Source organism: Brassica rapa, unplaced genomic scaffold (genome assembly GCF_000309985.2).
Source record: "Brassica rapa cultivar Chiifu-401-42 unplaced genomic scaffold, CAAS_Brap_v3.01 Scaffold0471, whole genome shotgun sequence".
Lineage (NCBI taxonomy): Eukaryota > Viridiplantae > Streptophyta > Magnoliopsida > Brassicales > Brassicaceae > Brassica > Brassica rapa.
In genome coordinates this window covers 59,347-72,679 of record NW_022610412.1, presented here as the reverse complement: position 1 = coordinate 72,679, position 13,333 = coordinate 59,347, and the positions used below count along the sequence as shown (strand labels likewise).

At 43.1% G+C, this 13,333-nt stretch overlaps 1 long non-coding RNA gene across 1 annotated transcript; it reads right to left on the bottom strand.

Annotated features, from left to right (window-relative positions):
• Positions 1-10,362: 10,362 nt before the first annotated feature.
• LOC117130419 lies at positions 10,363-13,126 on the bottom strand. Its single transcript, XR_004453816.1, has 2 exons — positions 12,025-13,126; positions 10,363-11,961 (listed from the first exon to the last, which is right to left on the bottom strand). It is a non-coding gene; the product is annotated as an uncharacterized LOC117130419 (long non-coding RNA).
• Between the last annotated feature and the right edge of the window lie 207 nt (positions 13,127-13,333).

The following is a 13,333-nucleotide window of genomic DNA, read 5'->3' as shown; positions in this document are numbered from 1 at the left end:
ATGGACGTCCTGTGTGTGCTGGCAGACACCCACGGACGTCATGTGTGTACTGAACAGACAGCCCATGTGGGCCAAAAACACCCAAACAGTCCACGGGAAGGGCCAGCGTGCTGAGTCCAAGGACCAGCGTGCTGATATGTGTACTGAAGGACAGCCACAGACGTCCTGTGTGTGCTGACAGACACAGACAGACACACACGGACACACACGGACACCCACGGATGTCTTGTGTGTGCTGGCAGACACCCACGGATGTCCTGTGAGTACTGAACAGACAGCCCACGTGGGCCAAAATCACCCGAACAGTCCACTGGAAGGGTCAGCATGCTGAGTCCAAGGACCAACGTGGTGATATGTGTACTCATGGACAGCCACGAACGTCTTGTGTGTGCTGACGGACAAACACAGGCACACATGGACAGCCAAGGACTTCCCGTGTGTGCTGACGGACAGTCACGGTCGTACTGTGTGTGCTGGTGGACACCCACAGACGTCCTGTGTGTACTGAACAGATAGCCCACGTAGGCCAAAATTACCCAAATAGTCCACGGGAAGGGCCAGCATGCTGAGTCCAAGCACCAGCGTGCTGATATGTGTACTAATGGACAGCCACGGACGTCCTGTGTGTGCTGACGGACACACACGGACAGCCACGGACGTCCTGTGTGTTCTGACGGACAGCCACTGACAGCCACGGACGTCCTGTAGTGTTGGCGGAGACCCACGGACGTCCTGTGTGTACTGAAAAGACAGCCCATGTGGGACAAAATCACCTGAACAGTCTACGGGAAGGGCCAGCGTGCTGAGTCCAAGGACCAACGTGCTGATATGTGTACTGATGGACAGCCACGGACGTCCAATGTGTGTTGACGGACACACACGGACACATACGGACAGCCACAGAAGTCCTGTGTGTGCTAACGGACACACACGGGCGTCCTGTGTGTGCTGACAGACATCCACGGACGTCCTGTGTGTGCTGCCGGACACACACAGACACACACGGACAGCCACAGCCGTCCTGTGTGTGTTGACGGACAGCCACGGACAGCCACGGACGTCCTGTGTGTGCTGGCGGACACCCACGGACGTCCTTTGTGTACTGAACAGATAGCCCACGTGGGCTAAAATCACCCAGACAGTCCACAGGAAGGGCCAGCATCCTGAGTCCAAGGACCAATGTGCTGATATGTGTACTGATGGACAGCCATGAATGTCCTGTGTGTGCTGACGGACACAGACAGACACACACGAACACACACGGATGTCCTATGTGTACTGAACAGACTGCCCACGTGGGCAAAAATCACCCGAACAGTCCACGGGAATGGTCAGCGTGCTGAGTCAAAGGACCAACGTGCTGATATGTGTACTGATGGACAGTCACGGACGTCCTGTGTGTGCTGACGGAAACACAAGGACACCCACGGACATTCTGTGTGTGCTGACGGAAAGCCACAGACAGGCACGGACGTCCTGTGTGTGTTGGCGGACACCCACAGACGTCCTGTGTATACTGAACAGATAGCCCACGTGGGCCAAAATCACCCAAACAGTCCACAGGAAGGGCCAGCGTGCTGAGTCCAAGGACCAGCGTGCTGAGTCCAAGGACCAGCGTGCTGATATGTATACTGATGGAGAGCCGCAGACGTCCTGTGTGTGCTGATGGACACACACGAACGTCATCTGTGTGCTGACGAACAGCCACAGACGTCATGTGTGTGCTGGCGGACACTCACAGACACACACGGACACACACGAACAGCCATGGACGTCTTGTGTGTGCTGACGGACAGGCTCAGACAGCCACGGACAGCCACGGACGTCCTGTGTGTGCTGGCGGACACCCACGGACGTCTTGTGTGTACTGAACAGACAGCCCACAGCCACGGTTGCAAAACAGTTAGTTCAACAATAGCTTGTTCATTATGAAGATTAAACTCAGTTTCAAGAGAAGGAAGATCACAATCTTTTTCACAATACTTCAAGCTATCAATTAGCTCTTCATCAGATTCATCAAAAATGGGTAGAGAATCTGAAAAATCTTTAAGTTCTTCAAAATGGTTTTCAGATTCACCTTGGGCTTTCTTACTGATGAACAAGGATGGCTCAGCTACTGGGGCACGGGTGGATGTGCTCTTCTTTGGGCTCTTGCTGATATCCTTGAGGGCTTTGTCAACTCCCTTCACAAAGTTATCACAAAATCCTTGGACATCAAACTGAAAAGGTTGCCTTTTGGGATCAGCCACATCTTTGGAGGTATTGACATGCTCTTTGCTCCACCTGTTTGGTTTTTCCTGCACATCAACAAACTCATCAAAAGTATTCAAAGCATATTTAAAGGAGGTTTGGGAGACAGAAAGTCGTGGGTGCTTCTCCTTGTTACTTTTCCTTAGGAGACCAAACATCATAACCTGAAAATTCTCAACAAAAAAGGTAGATAAAAATTCTCACACTCTCTCAAGTGTAAAATCTCACCCACTCAAGTGTTTCTCTCAGATTTTATGGTAATCACTCAAGTTTCTTCTCAAGGTTCTAAGAGAACAAATTCAAGAATCCCAATGGGTAGATCCAAAGCAAACAAAGGGTTTTTCTCAAGATAGATAGATAAGAGATTTTGATTTTGGAAACTGCCTTAACCACCTCAAAGGCTGGATTTCTCCTCAGCCAGCAAGATTTCTCTTCCACCAAATCCACAAATCAATCTTTTGAATCTCTTTTTTTTTTTTTTGATAGATCTTTCTTTTTCTCATTATTTTTTTTAATATATGGATGGTAATGAGGGGCCCGGATTCAAGAAAGGTAGAAGAAGAAGTGTTTGAAGAATATGGAGAGATGAGAAGATGGAATGAAATAGAGTTACCGAGAGAGTGGCTCTGATACCACTTGATAGAACCAAAATAAGGATCACTCTTTCGGTATGGTTGATATGAACTCAGATCCGAGAGGATTGAGAACTGATGGTATGAACGGTGACACTAAGGGTTGCGGAATAGCCCAAAGATACTACCAGACTTCGATCGTTGACGGATGTGATGCACCGGTCCAACAAAAGAAGGATCGAAACTTGGAGATAACCTCACCAAGAAACTAAGAAGTGTTCTAAACAAAGAACAATGAGAGAAACTCATAAAAAAGGGAAACCAATCTGTGTTATTTCGTGGCTTATGAGCCATATATATAGGATTTGTAGTCAAAGAAAGCCATAAACAGTTATGGGAAATACAAACCTAGGAAAAGACAACATTGACTAGAAAATAATAAAGGGAGTCAAAGTTGGTGAAATTCATGAAGACTAGTCAAAGTGACTTCTCCTCTTCTGTCCAGGTTCATTCTGGTCGTGCTGGTACTTGGTGTAAGGATCAGGACATGATCAGGACGATCCACACGTCCTGTGTATACTGAACAGATAGCCCACGTGGGCCAAAATCACCCAAACAGTCCACGGGAAGGGCCAGCATGCTGAGTCCAAGGACCAGCATACTGATATGTATACTGATGGAGAGCCACAGACGTCCTGTGTGTGCTGACGGACACACACGAACGTCATCTCTGTGCTGACGAACAGCCACAGACTTCCTGTGTGTGCTGGCGGACACTCACAGACACACACGGACACACACGGACAGCCATGGACGTCTTATGTGTGCTGGCAGACAGGCTCAGACAGCCACGGACAGCCACGGACGTCCTGTGTGTGCTGGCGGACACCCACGGACGTCTTGTGTGTACTGAACAGACAGCCCACAGCCACGGTTGCAAAACAGTTAGTTCAACAATAGCTTGTTCATTATGAAGATTAAACTCAGTTTCAAGAGAAGGAAGATCACAATCTTTTTCACAAAACTTCAAGCTTTCAATTAGCTCTTCATCAGATTCATCAAAAATGGGTAGAGAATCTGAAAAATCTTTAGATTCTTCAAAATGGTTTTCAGATTCACTTTGGGCTTTCTTACTGATGAACAAGGATGGCTCAGCTACTGGGGCACGGGTGGATGTGCTCTTCTTTGGGCTCTTGCTGATATCCTTGAGGGCTTTGTCAACTCCCTTCACAAAGTTATCACAAAATCCTTGGACATCAAACTGAAAAGGTTGCCTTTTGGGATCAGCCACATCTTTGGAGGTATTGACATGCTCTTTGCTCCACCTGTTTGGTTTTTCCTGCACATCAACAAACTCATCAAAAGTATTCAAAGCATATTTAAAGGAGGTTTGGGAGACAGAAAGTCGTGGGTGCTTCTCCTTGTTACTTTTCCTTAGGAGACCAAACATCATAACCTGAAAATTCTCAACAAAAAAGGTAGATAAAAATTCTCACACTCTCTCAAGTGTTTAATCTCACCCACTCAAGTGTTTCTCTCAGATTTTATGGTAATCACTCAAGTTTCTTCTCAAGGTTCTAATAGAACAAATCAAGAATCCCAATGGGTAGATCCAAAGCAAACAAAGGGTTTTTCTCAAGATAGATAGATAAGAGATTTTGATTTTGGAAACTGCCTTAACCACCTCAAAGGCTGGATTTCTCCTCAGCCAGCAAGATTTCTCTTCCACCAAATCCACAAATCAATCTTTTGAATCTCTTTTTTTTGATAGATCTTTCTTTTTCTCATTATTTTTTTTTAAGATATGGATGGTAATGAGGGGCCCGGATTCAAGAAAGGTAGAAGAAGAACTGTTTGAAGAATATGGAGAGATGAGAAGATGGAATGAAATAGAGTTACCGAGAGAGTGGCTCTGATACCACTTGATAGAACCAAAATAAGGATCACTCTTTCGGTATGGTTGATATGAACTCAGATCCGAGAGGATTGAGAACTGATGGTATGAACGGTGACACTAAGGGTTGCGGAATAGCCCAAAGATACTACCAGACTTCGATCGTTGACGGATGTGATGCACCGGTCCAACAAAAGAAGGATCGAAACTTGGAGATAACCTCACCAAGAAACTAAGAAGTGTTCTAAACAAAGAACAATGAGAGAAACGCATAAAAAAGGGAAACCAATCTGTTTTATTTCGTGGCTTATGAGCCATATATATAGGATTTGTAGTCAAAGAAAGCCATAAACAGTTATGGGAAATACAAACCTAGGAAAAGACAACATTGACTAGAAAATAATAAAGGGAGTCAAAGTTGGTGAAATTCATGAAGACTGGTCAAAGTGATTTCTCCTCTTCTGTCCAGGTTCATTCTGGTCGTGCTGGTACTTGGTGTAACGATCAGGACATGATCAGGACGATCCACACGTCCTGTGTATACTGAACAGATAGCCCACGTGGGCCAAAATCACCCAAACAGTCCACGGGAAGGGCCAGCGTGCTGAGTCCAAGGACCAGCGTGCTGATATGTATACTGATGGAGAGCCACAGACGTCCTGTGTGTGCTGTGGGACACACACGAACGTCATCTGTGTGCTGACGAACAGCCACAGACGTCCTGTGTGTGCTGGCGGACACTCACAGACACACACGGACACACACGGACAGCCATGGACGTCTTGTGTGTGCTGGCGGACAGGCTCAGACAGCCACGGACGTCCTGTGTGTGCTGGCGGACACCCACGGACGTCTTGTGTGTACTGAACAGACAGCCCACAGCCACGGTTGCAAAACAGTTAGTTCAACAATAGCTTGTTCATTATGAAGATTAAACTCAGTTTCAAGAGAAGGAAGATCACAATCTTTTTCACAAAACTTCAAGCTTTCAATTAGCTCTTCATCAGATTCATCAAAAATGGGTAGAGAATCTGAAAAATCTTTAAGTTCTTCAAAATGGTTTTCAGATTCACCTTGGGCTTTCTTACTGATGAACAAGGATGGCTCAGCTACTGGGGCACGGGTGGATGTGCTCTTCTTTGGGCTCTTGCTGATATCCTTGAGGGCTTTGTCAACTCCCTTCACAAAGTTATCACAAAATCCTTGGACATCAAACTGAAAAGGTTGCCTTTTGGGATCAGCCACATCTTTGGAGGTATTGACATGCTCTTTGCTCCACCTGTTTGGTTTTTCCTGCACATCAACAAACTCATCAAAAGTATTCAAAGCATATTTAAAGGAGGTTTGGGAGACAGAAAGTCGTGGGTGCTTCTCCTTGTTACTTTTCCTTAGGAGACCAAACATCATAACCTGAAAATTCTCAACAAAAAAGGTAGATAAAAATTCTCACACTCTCTCAAGTGTTTAATCTCACCCACTCAAGTGTTTCTCTCAGATTTTATGGTAATCACTCAAGTTTCTTCTCAAGGTTCTAAGAGAACAAATTCAAGAATCCCAATGGGTAGATCCAAAGCAAACAAAGGGTTTTTTCAAGATAGATAGATAAGAGATTTTGATTTTGGAAACTGCCTTAACCACCTCAAAGGCTGGATTTCTCCTCAGCCAGCAAGATTTCTCTTCCACCAAATCCACAAATCAATCTTTTGAATCTCTTTTTTTTTTTTTGATAGATCTTTCTTTTTCTCATTATTTTTTTTAATATATGGATGGTAATGAGGGGCCCGGATTCAAGAAAGGTAGAAGAAGAAGTGTTTGAAGAATATGGAGAGATGAGAAGATGGAATGAAATAGAGTTACCGAGAGAGTGGCTCTGATACCACTTGATAGAACCAAAATAAGGATCACTCTTTCGGTATGGTTGATATGAACTCAGATCCGAGAGGATTGAGAAATGATGGTATGAACGATGACACTAAGGGTTGCGGAATAGCCCAAAGATACTACCAGACATCGATCGTTGCCGGATGTGATGCACCGGTCCAACAAAACAAGGATCGAAACTTGGAGATAACCTCACCAAGAAACTAAGAAGTGTTCTAAACAAAGAACAATGAGAGAAACTCATAAAAAAGGGAAACCAATCTGTTTTATTTCGTGGCTTATGAGCCATATATATAGGATTTGTAGTCAAAGAAAGCCATAAACAGTTATGGGAAATACAAACCTAGGAAAAGACAACATTGCTAGAAAATAATGACTTCATGAAGACTGGTCAAAGTGACTTCTCCTCTTCTGTCCAGGTTCATTCTGGTCGTGCTGGTACTTGGTGTAAGGATCAGGACATGATCAGGACGATCCACACGGCCTGTCGGCTGATTAACACGAACGGACTGAACTATCGGACGATCTGCTGAACCAAGTTGTGCACTGTTGTGAAACAAGTCCTTCAACAGCTCAAGTATTCATGCCTTAGTGAAATATGAAAGATAAAAATCCATCATAGGGTCGGACACTGAAGCAAGAACTTTAGGACAGCCTTCGAGACACGCAGGATGCACCAAAAAGGCCATAAGAGAAAATCTGTGAACATCTTCGGATTCTTCTTGTCCCAAGTTGAATCTGGCTCGACTATCAGTCTTGGAATGTTGAATTGGCTGGGAAAGACGAGCTTCAGTTCGGTCAGTTCGATCATCTGGTCGTGGATCTGGCCGAACCTCCAATCCAAACGTTCGCGGGTCGATCCGGTACACGGCCCGATCGGTCTGTATGGTCTGGTCGGAAGAGTGAATCTCAATTGGGACGTTTGGAACGTTCTGATCTTCTGATTCCTCAAACTGTTCCATGGGCTGGGGCACATCAGGAAGGGCCAGCGTGCTGAGTCAAAGGACCAGCGTGCTGATATGTGTACTTATGGACAGCCACATACGTCCTGTGTGTGCTGACGGACACAGACAGACACACACGGACACACATGGACGTCATGTGTGTACTGACTGACACCCACAGACGTCCTGTGTGTACTGAACAAACAGCCCACGTGGGCCAAAATCACCCAAACAGTCCACGGGAAGGGTCAGCGTGCTGAGTCCAAGGACCAACGTGCTGATATGTGTACTGATGGACAGCCACAAACGTCTAATGTGTGCTGACGGACACAAACGGACACACATTGTGACACCCCCGATCATAGATGACCGAAAATGACACGGTCAATGTTCCTCAATTGTCGATCTGAGGTTCTCAGAATACTTCCGATCGCCTAAGACCAACAACCAAAGAACACCAACGCTCCTATTGGATATAACTCTAGGCTTTTCAACCCGACAAAGCAATACCCGATAGTTAGTTCGTCCGGACAAGGACTAATATCATATGGAACCCGTACTTTAAAAAAAACATTCTTTATATATCAATCAAAAGTATCTTACAAAATTTGTTATAAATTAACCTCGAGGTTTTCGGTCAACAAATCTTATACATAAGATATATCAAAATGACTTTGCAAGGATAATAAAACTACCGCTGGCTAATGCTGTTCTTTCCCGTCCTAGAGTAAGGTCTCCCACCTAATTGTTACCTGCATCACAAATGAGTCATGAGTAACTAGTTTACTCAGTGAGTCTAATCCCACACCCAAACACATATTAATAATATTCTCAAGCAATCAACTTCATTTGTATGCAGTGGAAATATATTCCATATCTAGATATTTATATATAAGGACTATCCTTCCATCATTGTGAATCTAATCATATACCTCACTTCCTATTCCCGTCTCTCATATCATTCATATAATCATATATATATATATATATATACCAGACCCGAGAAACCACAAAGGCTAAACGAGTCTAGCGAGTTAGCATCACCATCATCGCCATCAGATATTCAGAAATTGAACATCTAACGCTGCATGCAGTTACACGGCCTCCAGGGTGCGACCCCATCATCGTGTCTTCGTGACCTTGTTCCATATCGCAGGACCAATTCACGGTAATCATCATTCATACGGGAATATTTTGGAAGACAGGTTTATAATAGGACTTCACATGATTAATACTTCCATACTTAATTATATTTAATACTATACATAAGTATTAGTACTTGAGAACAAGTACTAAGGTTTGGAATAAACCTCTATGATCATTCATAAATATTTAATAAGTGTCTACACTAAGTAAACACCTTACCAATTCAATATTGATCAAGAGACAAAGCCTATCAATCATCTACAATCAGTACGTTCAATCAAGAAATATTCATTCACTACTCATCAATCATCTATCTAGACTCACCTTTGATTCCATGAGATTGGCTAAGAAAGACTATACTCGAGCTCAAGCTAATCACACTCGGCTTCTGGAATATTCTCGATTTAAAATCACCACAAGGATCTGACTGATCCGAACACTATCCTTGACCATCTGTACCAATAACAGAACGGTTGGAACAAAGGTTAATCAGTCCGGTTCAAACCCACAGTTCAAGATTCAGGACAGATACTAAGGCAAGTTCAAGGCAGCTTTAGTTCGGTTCAAACATAAATCGTTTCAGCTAAGTTGTCTAGATGCTAAGGGACCATGAACTGAACTAATATAAATCCACACAAGGGATTAAGAAATTAATCCAGAGAGGAAGAACAACAACTCAGCCAGCTGGTTACAATCTAAACTGATCTGGATCAAAAGGCAAAACAGTTTACCGGTTCAAATCAAACACTGTCTGAACTCAACTGATACTCCACTTTAAGATAAAGCCACGCCAAACCTAATCAGTACCACATCAAGAAAAGGTCGGACTCAATCAGAACAAAGCTGAACCGCAGTCAATCCAACACAAATGCTCACATAAAACTGATCCACACAACAACTTACATCTTTACCGATTAAAATCAAAGGCTGAAGAACATAGGTGATTCTCTACTTCAGGACACCAAATATTCAGCTCTTAAACACTCCAAAACTCACTGATTAAAGTCACAGGATGGTGAGAAAGAGTTGTCCATGCTCACTCCTCTTCTCTGAATATTTTTCTGAATTTTTCATGAATCTTTTCTCACAGATTTTTCTCTCTTCTTTCTCTCTTTCTCTCTGAATTTTTCTCTGGTTTTTCTTGCAGGTTATGAACGTCCAGAGGAGAGAAGAGGGTATTTTATATCATAAGGAGTTGCTTCAGATGAGGGTTTGCTCCCACAAAAGACAAAGATGAGGTTAGACAGCTGGTGACATGCTTCAGCACACCAAGCAGCACAAGCAGTTGAACTTTTCCTTCCCATGAAGAAACTTCAAGCAGGTGTGCAACTCACATGACTTTAATGTAGCAAGCAAGCTGGAAGGTGCAAGTCACATGTTCAGGTCAGGAAGGAAGCAAGCAGCCAGGCAGCACATGACATGCACATGACTCGCAAGCAGCTGAAAGTATTCAAGACCAGTTTACGATAAAATGTTTCCCGTCCATCGGTTCTCGTCCAGCTTAGATAAAACTCGACCATAATAATTAACACTTGGACAGAACTATTAAGAGTAGGTACATTGGCCTCGAGACAGTCCCATCACGAATAATTCACCGGGTCGATTTTTATTTAAATTCTGATCGATCAATCCTCAAACTGATCTTAAAGAATTTTCTCGACCAAAATTATATATGCTCGTGAGGGTTATTACATTCTTCCCTCCTCAATAGAATTCGTCCCCGAATTCTGAAAACGTAGCTGTACACTCTTTACTGAACAGTCTCTGAAAGGAGTTATGGATATTAGCTCTTACCTTATCTTAATCTTCCCATATCAAAACAACTCATGGTCGATCCCTTGATTCCCCCAACCGATCCTTTCTTTTCTGAGCAGCCACTTTCAAGATAACCAAATTCTTTAGTCTGCACAATTCTTGTCAACTGCGGTCTGCATACTTTTTCTAACAATCTTGTATATGTAGACTATTACTTCTCAACCTTTTCTATCTGACTTTCTCCCATAACAGCAACATGAAATTTGGAACGTTAGGTGATGTGCCATACGTGAAAGTAACATCTCCAGTTTGGTCAATGTTAACTTGATTAACCGTGCAACAATCAAACAAGAACATGCACGATCAATCACACCAACATGATTCGGACCAGAGGTGCTACTCTCAAATACGCACACTCACCCATTCCAAGAATGATTTCACTTACTGTATTCTTTACACTTCTGATCTATCTGAGACCCTTTTATAATCTTCTAACTACTACTAGAACTCGGCAAGAACCACTTGGTGAGATCCCTAGGCTATTGCAGCGAATCCAGGTTCAACAAGAATAGTGAACTTGTTACTTTTAGATGTCAACCATCCTTTCAATGCCTTAACCACATCTTCATCTTTCTTGATTATCAGACTGTCTTCTACTCTGCACCTTTTCATCTTTTACAATTTAAACAATCAAGTTACTAGAGTACACTTCTTCACCTTTTTCCCAAAAGGTTTTCAACTTGCCAAACTGTTATGAGCATGCTCAAACACTTGGTAGAGTATCATTGTAGGCCAACAGTGACGGGTCTTCTTCCTAATACTTCTTTCCTCGACATCCTAATTGAGCTCGGTAACTAGATAGCAAATCTCACTCTAGATAGAAACATACCGCTCTAACAGAAGTACTAAGGAATGGGGAAGGCATACCATTACTTCAAATGGCAGCCAATACTTCCACAAATAAGAACGGATACTTGAATTCACCAAAGTGAATCCTTTCTAATACTATGACAATGCTCGGGAACTACAACTATGTGTTATTCCCGAATAAAACACGATATGGGCGGAAAACTCCATCCATAGGCAAGGTCTCTTACGACATCTTGATCACAATTCACATATATATATATATATATATATATATTTTATTTCAATCAATTATAAGATTTTAAAAATGCACACAACACACAATGGGATAAGAAGCAAACCTGTGATTGGACCTTTCAGGGGTTTTGACGGTCCAGACAACTATAAAGTGTAGGCTCTACCCAAATAGCCTAACACTTGGATGTGGACTAACGGTAAGGAAAAGCGGACAAGTTCAACAAGTGTTATCTTAGGTATAGGTAACTAGATCGGGTAACTTCATGAGGAAGGGTAACCTAAATTCCTAACTCTTCACAAGAACCACCAAAGCGCGAATGATGCAAACGTTCCAGGATTTCCCAAACTTTGACAATCACGACCATTCTGTCTTTGCTAGTAACAACCATAACGGCTCAAGGTCCTCGATCTTGATCTGATGAAATGTACACCCAAAATCATCCCCAACGACTTACTTAACTCACTTCTTGAAACTGACCTTTGATCTGCAGCGGTTGGAAAATAAACGGTCTGCATGACTTGGTTAACTTCTTCAGCAATAATAGCTTCTTTAACATTCACGTCATACTCTAACATCTCCTCGAGGCTTTGAAACTCCATGGTCTTTTATCTACTCCAAAATTCTTGGCTAAGTTCCCAAAGATTTTCCATATGATCTTTGGATTATTCTTCAAACCATAATCGATGAATGAAATTCACTCGACCACATATCTCGATGCTGAAATTGTTGTATATGATTAACTCGACCTGAACCTTCTGGCGGAAACATCCCACTGTACCAACTCCGTGAACTGAATCTTCAATCGGTCCCATATCTTGTGTATAAAATACTACTTCGTGAACTCTTGAAATCTGTCCAAATCGATCTCACCTCTCTGAAGAAAATATTTTTCTCAGGGTGTTGCATCCCAAATCTGCCTCAAGCCATAGTATACCTCGAACGGTTTAGTCCTTCTTCTGTATCTTGTGGTCCCACTACTTCTTTCCATCATAAGCTTTAAGATGTCTTGTTGCCAACAGAAGATGCATGTGTGTCCATCGGCTTGTACTATAGTTGAACCATCTCTTCCTCCAACGGTAAGCTCCAAACAAATTTTGAACAATTCAGGCTTGTACGACTCTGTTTCTTGTACGTCTCAGCATAAGCTGGAGACTTGAGAAGCCGGAAGAATAAGTGCATCTAGGTGATCATGTGCAGTCGCATCGCTCTGAATCAAACCACAAACAACGCCCACCTTGACATCGATAACACATGAGTCCAGAGATGTATTCGATGTATAAAATTCTTAACATGGCGATAGTGAACCCGACCATGAGGGTAGCACACTCGAGCCTTATGATAGTAACATCGGTAAGTAAGGTCAATCCGTTCAAGCTTGTCTCGGTGCTTCTGCTATGAAAGATCACTGTTAGGTAACTACCCATGACTATCTATTCTAAAATGAAAGAACCAGCCAGCATATCCTAGTTATCCTTGCGACTCATTTTGACTCGAAAAACATTTGAAACAAGTCCCATTCAAGCATCGTATAACCATGCTCTGATACCACCTTTGTGACACCCCCGATCATAGATGACCGAAAATGACACGGTCAATGTTCCTCAATTGTCGATCTGAGGTTCTCAGAATACTTCCGATCGCCTAAGACCAACAACCAAAGAACACCAACGCTCCTATTGGATATAACTCTAGGCTTTTCAACCCGACAAAGCAATACCCGATAGTTAGTTCGTCCGGACAAGGACTAATATCATATGGAACCCGTACTTTAAAAAAAACATTCTTT